Source organism: Prionailurus viverrinus, chromosome A2, assembly GCF_022837055.1.
Source record: "Prionailurus viverrinus isolate Anna chromosome A2, UM_Priviv_1.0, whole genome shotgun sequence".
In the NCBI taxonomy this organism is placed as follows: Eukaryota; Metazoa; Chordata; class Mammalia; order Carnivora; family Felidae; genus Prionailurus; species Prionailurus viverrinus.
In genome coordinates this window covers 1,987,587-1,998,743 of record NC_062562.1, presented here as the reverse complement: position 1 = coordinate 1,998,743, position 11,157 = coordinate 1,987,587, and the positions used below count along the sequence as shown (strand labels likewise).

Sequence of the window (11,157 nt, the reverse complement as noted above, 5' to 3'; positions counted from 1 at the left end):
CAAGGACTGAGAGACCGGGTCCCGAGAGCTTGGGGGGGATTTGGAATCAGTGGGGTGAGGCCTGCAGGGTTGACGACGAGCTGAGGGAGGCTGATGCAAAAGCAGGGCAACCTCCAGGGTCAGGACCCCAGAGGGGTGGGTGCCGCCCCGAGACCTCCCCTCCGCGGTGACCCGAGGCCGAACCAGAGAAACTGGCACTTTCTCTCTCCATCTGCCCAGACCAGGCTCCTGGAAAGCTGCGGGCTCGCCCGAGCCTTGGGGACCTAAGTGTCCTTCCCCGGCCCATGTCCCCTGCAGGCGCCCAGAGTCCCCACTGGCCGCCAGACAGACCTGGTGACAGTCCCTGTTGCAAGGGGACAGGCTCCTCGAACACTTAAGAGCCGCTGGCTTGGGGGTCCGGGCAGGAGGTGGTGTCCACGTGCTTCCAGGCCTGTCCGTGGCCCGTCAAGACGGAGCCGTTCACGCAGCCGTGGCCCCTGGCTCCTCCTGGAGAACTCGGCACAGCCCGCACTGGAGCGGCACAAGGACACCCCCTCCGTGTCCGGGGCTCCTGTGGACGCACGGGGGCGACGCCGGTGACCCCTGACACCCCCGCGGTCTGACCCCGTGGTCCAAAAACAAACCAGTCACGGAAGGAATCGTTTTGGGATCTTGCGCGTTGGGCGCTCTCCCTTCGTTGGTTTTGTGTTTTCTCCACTTTTGGTTTTTGGCGCTTGGTTTGGAGGAAGAAAATCCCGTTGGTGTGGAAGCTTCTTCCGGCTGGATGTCTTCCTCCGTAGGAGCCGTATTGCACGCGAGCACGCGCGCCGTCCTCGACGTCCCCGGAGAGCCGGGCTCTTGCCCGTGGCGTTTGTGCCTCCGGTCCCGCTCCGTCCAGCCCTGTGGTCCGCGTCCCCTTCCCGGTGTGTGGGGTCCCGGTGGCCCCGCGCACGTCACGCGGTTGGGAGATCTAACCTCCCAGCCGCGCTTCACGCCCGGGAAACAAACGGGAAGGTAACTGCAGGGTCTGTTCGATTGGCCCCACTGTAGGCAGAATGTCGCCGTTTTACCTCGTGTCCGCTATGGGAGAATGAGCAGCGAGGTCTTTGACATTCTCCTCTCCCCTCCCCCGCCGCCACGAAGTCTTGGGGACCCGGTAGGTGTTTTGCCCTCACGGCACATCTCAGACCCGGCACGTGTCGGTGTCGGTGCCGGTGCCACCCGCAGCCCGGGGCGGTGTTGGGCAGCACGGGCCCAGCTCTCCATGGGGATGACCCCGGCCCCTCAACCCGGGGCCACAGGGCCACGCCTGGGACACCTGTGGTTGTCCCACGGGGGCTGGGGCCGGGGAGGCCGCTGCCCAGTAGCGCCCGGGGCGCCCCGCGGAGAAGGGTCGCGAATGGCCGCGGTGGCCAGCGGCGGGTGAGGGGAGGGAGACCCTCCGTTGACTATTTGGAAAAGCAGCAGAGTCCGGGCCCTGCTCCCACGGGACCTCAGGGTAGATCCCTGAGGGGTCAGACGGTGCAAGCCAGGGTGAGCCCCGCATGACTCCCCCCCTCTCCCACCCACTCAGTGCGTCTGTATTTATTGTTTATTTTTAAGCCAGCTCCACGTGGGGCTCGAACTCTCCACCCCGAGACCACGAGGCTCCTGCTCCAGCGACTGAGCCCCTCAGTGTGTGCGTTTAAAGGGGCGCAGTACCCCAGGACCTCAGTGGTCACGTGATCATGGAAGGCAGTCTCCGGGGGGGGGGGTCAGTGGAGGCCCCTAACCCAGGGAGTCTCACCTAGGGCAGTCCTGCCCCCCAAGAGACACAGGGCGGTGTCTGGGGACATCTGTGGTTGTCATGACCAAGGTGTTCCTGGTATGGGGGGGAGGGGGTCGGGAGCCCGGGATGCTGCTCCGCCCCCAGAGCGCCCAGGCCGACCTCTGCAGGAACGACCCACCCCAGGGGACACTGCCCAGGGCGGGGGCCTGATTCAGCCCCAACCCCTTCCCCAATTCAACGGTCCAAGAGGCCACGGTCGCCCAGCCAGCAAAGGTCAGCGCCTGCCTCGTCTGCGTCCCCGCAGCCCTGCCTGGACTTCCCGCGTCCACAGCCGGGGATGCCGTGTGGCAGGAGGGATGTGGGCAGAGGTGGCCCAGAACCTTCTGGAAGGTGGGGAGTTCGGAGGAGTGCGCTCAGCCAGCAGCCGGGGTGGAGGTGTGTGCCCCCGGCAGGAAGCCTCAGGTCAGAGGCGGAACTCGGCCTCCCTCTGTGGGCCGCGGACTCCGGGTTAACAGAGGTCAGAGGAAACTGTGACAGGGTTTCCCAGAAAGCGGGGTCCGCCGCGGGGTGGGGGGGCGGAAGGGGAAGGGGCCCGGCCCGCCCCCCTCCCGGGCTCGGAGCTGACCAGGTGTGCGCGCCCCAGGCCCGGTGGGGGGAGGACCCGCCTGGCCGGCCATCCCCATGGCAACGCAGGGCCGGCTCCCGAGGAGGAGGAAGGAGGAGGAAGGAGGGCCGGAGGGAGAGGCCTGGGCCCCTCCGCTGCCTGACCCGGCTGCCTGAACCGGGCCGAGGCTCAGTCTCGGGTTTCTGCCCGGCCTTCCCAGGGGACGGAGGGGGGCCCCGGAGGGAAGGACTTGGAGAACCAGAGGCCCCAGGTGAGGGAGGGACCTCGGCCCGCAGCCCCGGCTCCTCCCGTGAGACACCCACCCCACGGTGGTGGCCGCGGGACCCCGGGAGCCCCACCGCATTGCTGCCCCCCCCCCCCCCAGCTCAGTGGCCTCAGGGAGGGTCCTGCCGCCCGGGGAGCCTCCCTTGGCTCCCCGCCCCACCCGCACGGGGTCAGCCCAGGCTGCCCCTCCCCCAGGAAAGAGCAGACCCTCTCCCTTCACCCCGGCCGCACCCCATAACGTGGGCGACACGTTCAGCAGCTCTCGGGACCCCTGTCCTTCCTCTCTGACCCCCACAGAGGCTGCGCGACTTGCCCAAGGTGACCTGGGACCCATGTGGAGGGTCCAACCTGGCCCGGGGCCAAACCCCGGCCATCCTGCCTGCTCCGCACTCGGTCACCGTCTTTTCCCCGGGCTGTTCTGCCGTGGGGTCCACGGCCCGGCCACAGAGCTGGACGCAACTCCCAGCGCCCTCCAGCCTGAAGGCAAAGCGAGGCAGAACCCCACGGACTGGCTGTTGTCTCTGAGAACTGGCTACACACGAGGGTCGCCAAGGGCCCTCGGGGGCAGGGAGGGCACCCCCCCCCCCCCCAAGCAGGGAGCGAAGCTGGGCAGTGGGGCCCTAGAACACGGGCCCTGGAGATGGGCCTGGCGGGGGGCGAGGCAGGGAGACGGGGTTCAGAATATTTCACGACTGTCCAGCAGAGCAGTGACCACCCCCCAGTAGACGTGGGAAGGAACCTGGGGTTGACCCTTTCATCTCCGTCGCTGTGGTGGGACACAAGGAGGCCGGGACAGCAGCTGCCGTGTCAACGTCCCGCTGGCCTTGGGCACGGGACTGGGTGGGGGCCGAGCGGGGAGCCAGGTCGCTTGGACGTCTGGCCAAGACACCGGTGCTTTGTGCCAGGGCCGGCTGCCGCCCGCGAGCCAGGCAGTCGTGTCCCACGGAGGGGTTCAGGAAGACGAGTTAACGGGGAACACGATGCACAGAGCCCAGCACGGGGGGTCCAGTCCCAAGGGTGGCCGTCCCCTTGGGGGCCCTGCCAACCGTGCCGGAGGGGACATTCATGGATTGACAGGGGGGCCGGACCTCTGATTGGGTCCAAGGGCAAGGCCTTGGACTGGAGACCCCCCTCGTCCTCCCCTGGGGCCCAGCCCTGAGGTCCGTCCCTCCACAAATACCCTGGTCCAGGGGGCCTGCCTCGTGTGGAAGTCAAGGCCGGCTCCTGAGAAGCTGTCCCGTCCTCCCTGCCCCCCAAAAGACCAAGTCCACCCAGCACCGCTGTCCGCTGCCCCCACGGTCCCCGTTCTGCTCCCCTCTGAGCCTTGTCACACTCTGTTCCCTCTGCGCCTGCCCGGTTCCTGCTCACTGACTGGTGGGCATCTGCTCAGAATTCACCTTCTCAAGGCCAAGGCGTCTCCCCTGCTTCCCCACCCCAGGTGGCTGCATTCCCCCCTCCACTCACGTGCAAGCTCGTGCAGGGGTCAGTCGCCACACCGCTGTCCTGACACCCCGCTCCTTTCTTCCAGTGACGGGCTTGGATTTTTCCACGGGGACCCAGAAGCTCTCTAAGCACAGCCACGTCAGCACCCTCATGCCAGTTGCCCCCCTCCCCGGGGACCCAGGGTGCAGGTGCAGGGGCTGCCCAGGGGTCCTGGGGATGAGGATGGGAGAGAGGTGGGAGGGGGGAGAGGAAGAGCAAATCTCTCACTCACTCTGGCCTCCCTGTCTGCACCTGCTGTTCCCCGGTTCTGGAAGGTTCTCTCTTCCGTCACCCCCCTCCACCCCCAAATCCTGCTCAAACTTCAGGTTCAGGACAAACATCCCGGCTCAGGACAGCCTTCTCCTTCCCCTTCTCCCCTCTCCCCTCCCCCCACCCCCACCCCCACCCCCACCCTCAAGGGCCGCCAGACCTTCCGGGGAACCTTCAGCACCACTGCTGGTGTGACTTTTCCGTCTCCCGTCTTTGTGGCCTGGGACTTGCTGGCGGGCTCTTCACCATGATACGTACATAACTCGGGCAGCAGGAGAAAAAAAGCAGGTGAACTTGGACTGATCACAACTAACTTGGTGCATGAAAGGGCACCATCCAGAGACAGCCCACAGAGTGGGAGGAAATATTTGCAAATCTTGTACACGGGAGGCGGGTCTAGTTGTAAGGATGTGCGAAGCAAGCGTCCTTACGACTGGACAACCAACAGTTTTCCCAACGAAAAAGCGGGCAGAGGATGATGGCGCCCGAGTGGCCACTGAGCACATGAGCAGACCTGGTACTCAGTCTCCCTACGGATGACACCTGGACCGGGGCTGGGTTTCCGGCCGGTCCACCGAGGGGTGGGGTCTCGGCACCAGGACCTGGGAGGGGAGTTAGCAAGGCCCAGGCGGGGGTCCTGAGGTTGGGGGTGGGGAGGCATGCCTGGGTGATTGCCTGGGTGTGCTGTTCCCTGTCTTACCCCACATCAAAGGCGGGGAGCCTGGGGTGGGGGCGCAGTCGGTTAAGCGGCTGACTTCAGTTCAGGTCATGATCTCACGGTTCGCGGGTTCGAGCTCCGCGTCGGGCTCTGCGCTGACAGCTGAGAGCCTGGAACCCGCTTCGGAATCTGTGACTCCCTCGCTTGCTGCCCCTCCCCCACTTGCGCTCTGTCTGTCTCTGTCTAACATAAATAAATATTAGAAGAGTTTTTAAAAATAAATAAACATTAAAGAAAATAAACAAACAACTAGCAGGTGGCTCCCGGATGACGGAATCGGACACTGTAACTGTGATTTCTCCGTCTCCTTCCCTGCCTGGGGACGCCGTGCCCAAGGTGGGGCAGGACACAGGCACAGGTGCAGGGGGGCCACCGGCCCAGGTGGGCTAGGAGGAAACCCCTGTGCCACCCTCTTTCCCCTCCCGGCCTCTCCCCTCCCTTCCCCACCTCTCCCTTTGGTCTGCTCAGCTCACCATAGCCCTGCAACCCTCTGCCTTACAGGGAAGGGACCGCTTTCGGGCCCGCCTGGCCCCTGCCCTGTGTCCGCCAGCCCCTGAGGTTCCGGGAGCCTCTGGTGTCCTCAGTGGGGACCTTCCGGGTTCACCGCCGGGCCAACCTAGGGGGCAGGGAAGGGGTTCCCCGGAGCCCAGCAGAGACCTGGAGAGCCTGGGTGCCAGGGCACCTCCGCTGGGTGCCCCTCACCCCACAAAACGCAGGGTCCCCGAACATCACTCACTGTGGGCGGACACGCTCTCATCAACACTTTGTGTTGGTCACCTCAACACCTGCCCTTGTTCACAGCAGCATGATTCACGGTAGCCCGGGCTGGAAGCAGTCCAGACGTCCAGCAGCTGAAAAACAGGTACACACGGTGTGTCCACCGTGCACGCGCACGTCCACAGATGCACGTGTCCCCCGCGCACGTGCACGTCCCTCGGCCGCGAGCAGGAGCGAGGCGCTCACCCCCGCCGCCCCGCGGACGGACCCCGAACACGCGACGCTCAGGGAGGGAACCGGCCACGAGAGGCCACGCGGGGTGTGGGTCTGCGTGTGTGAAACGTCCAGGACGGGCTCATCCACGGACGGGAAGGGGGCTCGTGGGGGCCAGGGGCCGGGGCCGGGGTGGGGATGACAGCTAATGAGGACAGGGTTGCTTTTGGAGTGATGGAATGTTCCAGAATTAGTGGTGGTGGTTGCACAGCTCTGTGAACGCGTGAACGTACTAACAACCAGTGAATTGTACTCTTGAAGTGGGTGAGCTGTACAGTATGTGAATTATATCTCAATAAAGCTGTTATTAAAAAAGCAAACCACCCTCTCCCATTGGTTCACGCTCTATCCTGCCGGAGCCTCAGGTGACTCCCCGGTCCTGTCTGGCGAGTCCTCCACGAGGCCCTGGGCCCTGAGCTGCGGGGGGGAGAGGTGACGGGCCGGTTCCTCCCTGGCTGGGAAGGCAGTGGCTCTGTTCCCGGGCTGTGGACCCCCCGACTCCGCAGAAGGGCCGCAGGGTCCTGGGTGGGGCGGGTGGGACTGAGGCACAAGGCCACGCCCATTTCACAGACAAAAACACCGAGTCCCTGAGACAGGCAGGTGTGCCGGAAGGCAAGCAGAGCAGCTGGGCCGCCAGCCTGGGGCTGCCAGACAGATGCCGTGGTGGCAGGTGGCCTCGGGGACACTGTCCTCCCCCCCTCCCCCCCCCAGCACACACATCCAGGCCGGGGCTCAGACCACATGGAGCCTCCTTCCTAGCGGTTTCTGGGCCAAGGGTCCCTTGCTGGGTGACGTCAGCTGACATGACATCCTGTTCTGCCTTGCACCCCGCCCCACCGGCTCCCACTGGGGACATCGCGGGGCTGTCCTTGGCGTTCTCTGGTGGACGTGACTCTCGGCCCCACTTCAAGGCGGCGGGCGTGGGGGCAGGAGCCCGGAGGGAGGAGGTTGCCCGCCCCGCCCGAGGTCACGTGGAGAACTTGACCTTGACCCCTTGACCTTGACCCCAAGGGGGGGGGTGCGGCGGAGGCTCGGGACAGGGAGCTGCAGGTGGCGCCCGGCGGGACCCTGTACCTGACGGCCGCCCCGTGCTCTCTCCACCCCTCGTTCCGCCGCTGTGGCTCTGCCCGAAAGTGAAGTCCGGTGACAGCAAAGTGAAACCGAAGCCTCAGCCCGCCGGGCCAGCCCCAGGAGGGCCGGGGGACAGGGGCGGCTGCCGGGCGGCCCACGTGGCAGGCGCCGGATGGAGGGCGGAGCCTGGCGTTCAACTGCGCTGATTTTAAAAAAAGAAAGAACTCGGACCAGAAGTGCGGCCTCGTCCTCCCGCCCGCCCCCGCCCCCCGCGGCCTGCTCTCCTCTGCCCGCCGCCTCCCAGGGGGTGGGGGGCGCAGGGCCAGGACCCGGCCTCGTCCCCTTGGGGTCACGGAGGCGAAGTCGACCCACGGGGCCCCTCCCTGAGGCGTCCGGTCACCGCCCGGTTTCAGGCCCATCGCACGGACAGAGAGCAGGGCCCCCCCCCCCCCCCCCCCCCCCCCCCGGAGCGGAGACCGGCGCCTCCCTCGGGCAGAGGGGGCAGAGCGTAGCAAGGAGGCTCAAGTCCCGGGTCGCGGAGAGCCAGGGGGCAGCGCTTTATCCTCCTGCCGAGCACCCAGAGGGAGAGGCCCCAGGCGCGCTTAGCAGCAGGCAGGATTGAAGTTAGACCCAGGCCAGGGTTTCTCGCCCTCAGCACCTTGGATGTTTGGGGCCGCATCATTCTCGGGGGTGGGGGGTGGCCTGAACGTCACGGGGGCTCAGCAGCATCCCTGGCCCCAACCCTCCAAGCCGGGAGCCACCCCTTAGGGTCACAACCACTAATGCCCCCCCCCCCAGCGGGAGGGAGTGGGGTGGGGGTAGGCGGGTGGGGATAGCAGCCTGACTCACGTGACCCACCGCCCTAAGCAAATTCTTACTGTGTGGGGCCAGGCCGGGGAGAGAGCCGCAGAGACTGAGCCGTGACCCAGGCCCCAAAGGCAGGCAGGCTGGCCACCCCGAGCACTGGAGCGCTCTGTCGAGGTTCTGAGAGGCCCCAGGGGGTCCCCATCCAGCCTGGGAGCGAGGGGGGCATCCAGGAGGCCAGGACGCAGGTGGAGAGAGAGGCCAGAGCTAAGTGCAAGGGCCCATTGCACAGGTAGGAATACTGAGCGGCAAGGTGGCGTAAGGGACAGCGGGAGGGCCAGAATAACCCGCCTTCCTCTAGCTCCCAGACCAAGTCTAAACTGCCTAAGTGAGGTGCACTAGCCCCCTCCTCCCCAAGGTACAAATGGGCCAGGCATCTCCCCAGCCGCTGAGAGTTCAGAGGCTGCTGCTCAGGAAAGATTTCCCCTGTGAGGCTCAGGGGCTGTGCCGGGGGAGGCCTCCGGGCGCCGGGGGCAGTCGGGCGCTCCACGCGGCCTCGATTTGCCAACAAGTACTGAAGTGTTCCCGGTACTTGCACACCTGGTTTGGCCACCCCGGGCGTGCTGGTTAAATGTTAGCTCTTCCCCAGGAGCACCTCTGGGAGGAGCCCCGGGATCTGGGAGGAGCCTGACTGGGAGGAGGCTTTACCGGCCACCGCGGGAGCCCTGCGGAGGGGCTGGCTGGCTGGTGGCGGCCCCCAGGCCTTCCGGGTGCCCGCGCACCTGACACGCAGGGCCCCTGCCCACGGAGTCAGCACCACGACCCCAGCAGGACCCTCGAAGGCTGACGCCAGAGGCCGGCCCCTCGTCCCGTCCCTGTGGTTGGAGGAAGCAGTTTGTGCCCTTGCTGGGCGGACAGAAAAGGGCGGCCTCTGTGCAGCCGGACCCTGATGTGTTTGGCTTTTCTTTTTTCAGTCTTAATAGAACGAGAGAGAGAGAGAGAGAGAGAGAGAGCGCGCCGAACTCTGATACTTTTATTGTGTAAAATCTACGTACGTCACCATCGTCACCATCTCCAAGCGCACAGCTCAGGGGCATCAAGGGCACTCACTGTCGTGCAGCCGCCCCCGCCATCCGTCTCCAGAACCTTCCATCTCCCCAGACTGAGACCCTGCCCCCATGAAGCACGGCCTCCCCACCCCTGGCTCCCACCATCCACTCTCTGACTCGGTGGACGGGACTCCTCTGGGGACCCCCCGTGCGTGGGGTCACGCGGGACGTGTCCTTCTGTGTCTGGCTCCTGTCCCTGCGCCCAGTGGCCTCCGGGTCCGTCCACGCGGTGGCAGGCGGCAGGATGTCCTTCCTTTCTGCGCTGAGGAATATTCCAGCGTGTGGCTGGACCACACTGCGTTCTTCCCTCATCCATCAACAGACACTCGGGTTGCCTGCATCTTTTGGCCACTGTGAACATGGCTGTACAAACACCAACATCATTTTAGGAACCGAACTTTGCTCTGGATTCTCTGACTCAGGCCTCAGCAACCCTGTTGGGCGCTTTGGAGCTAGATGGAATCAGAACTATGGAACTCATCTGCCTGCCTGGGGCCAGAGCGGACCGTGAGCGGACCAGACCCAGCGCGGTTGGCCAGGCCGGGCAGCGGGCGGAGGCTCAGATGGGACACGAGCTGGTCTGTCATCCCTCCCTCTGGTCCACCCCAGAATGAATTCCGTCCTCCGCAGGTCAGCCCCACAGAGAACCCCCGGTGAGGTAGGCCTGGCTGTCAGTCTGTCTGTCTTTCCTTGTGGGACGTGGCTTCCTGTCTCCCTTCCCCATCTTGGTCTTGTCCCCGAATGGGTTTGGGGAGACCACCACCTCCCTTGGGCTGAGCACCAGACCTCCAATATTATGACCTGAAATCACATTAGCTTTTTCAGAAGCCCAGCTATGCTATTGGTTTTGAGTTTCTTTTTTTTTTTTATTTTAACGTTGATTTATTTTTGAGAGAGAGGCAGAGACAGAGCACAAGCAGGGGAGGCTTAGTGAGAGGGGGAGACACGGAGTCCGAAGCAGGCTCCAGGCTCCGAGCTGTCAGCGCAGAGCCCGACGCGGGGCTGGAACCCACGAACCGTGAGATCACGACCTGAGCCGAAGTCGGGCGCCCAGCCACTTTCAACCTTTTCTCAGGGTGCAGCTCAGCGCCATCAGATACTCCCACACTGATGTAGCCATGCCCACCACCCGTCTCCAGAACCTTCTCACCTGCCCAGACTGAACATCTCCTCTCCATTTGCTCAGCTGGCTTTTGAGAACGCGCCCAGACCTTTATGGCCCTCCCAGGAGACCTTCTGTTTATTTGGCTGTTTTGTGTCGTCTACCCCGGATCCAGATCTCTCTCTGTTCTTCCAGACGCGTCTCCCGAACGGCCGATCACTAGCCTTCGGCACGTCAGCACCTTTACTCAGGTCGCTGGTAAACACAACAGGGGAGAGCTAGCTAGCTGGGTAGGTGGAGGTGTTTTTGCGCACGCACGCACCATGGCCAAGTCCTAATCTCCAGTACCCCAAAACGTGACCTTCCTGGGAAATACGGGTATTGAAGAAGATGTCCTTACTGAAGTGAAGTGAGGTCATCCTGGAGTCGGGTGGACCCCTACTCCGATATGACTGCTGTCCTCATAAGAAGGGGGCTTTTGGACACAGAGACCGACTTGCACGGGGGGAAGGCAGGGAGATGGCCGTCAGTCTGCAAGCCAGGGAGCCCCCGAGGTTCCCGGAGGCGAGGAGAAAGGCCAGGAACACATCCTTCCCTGGGGTCTTTGGAGGGAGCCTGGCCTTGCTGACACCTTGACTGTGGACGTGCGGTCTCCAGACATGAGAGAGTATGTGCCTCAGCTGTCCTGTGGCGCCCAGCCTGTGGTTCCCTGTTATATAGCAGGTGCCGGCAAGGGGACTTAATATTTTCTAGGGTCGTTATCAGAGGAGGGGTCAGAGACACCTTGTAAGAATGCCATCCTGCTGGTTCTGGATGGAGGGAGGAGGTCGTGGGTCTTTTCAAAACTAATTGCAGGGGCTCCTGGGTGGCTCGGCCGGTTGAGCGTCCGACTTCCGCTCAGGTCACGATCTTGCGGTTCGTGGGTTCGAGCCCTGTGCTGACAGCTCGGAGCCTGGAGCCTGCTTCGGGTTCCGT

The 11,157-nt window shown here is 64.4% G+C and overlaps 1 long non-coding RNA gene across 1 annotated transcript; it reads right to left on the bottom strand.

The window, feature by feature from the left end:
• Nucleotides 1–5,257: 5,257 nt before the first annotated feature.
• On the bottom strand, nucleotides 5,258–7,286 carry LOC125149340 (uncharacterized). The gene is made up of 3 exons (XR_007145900.1): nucleotides 7,171–7,286; nucleotides 5,843–5,957; nucleotides 5,258–5,722 (listed from the first exon to the last, which is right to left on the bottom strand). It is a non-coding gene; the product is annotated as an uncharacterized LOC125149340 (long non-coding RNA).
• Nucleotides 7,287–11,157: the final 3,871 nt, after the last annotated feature.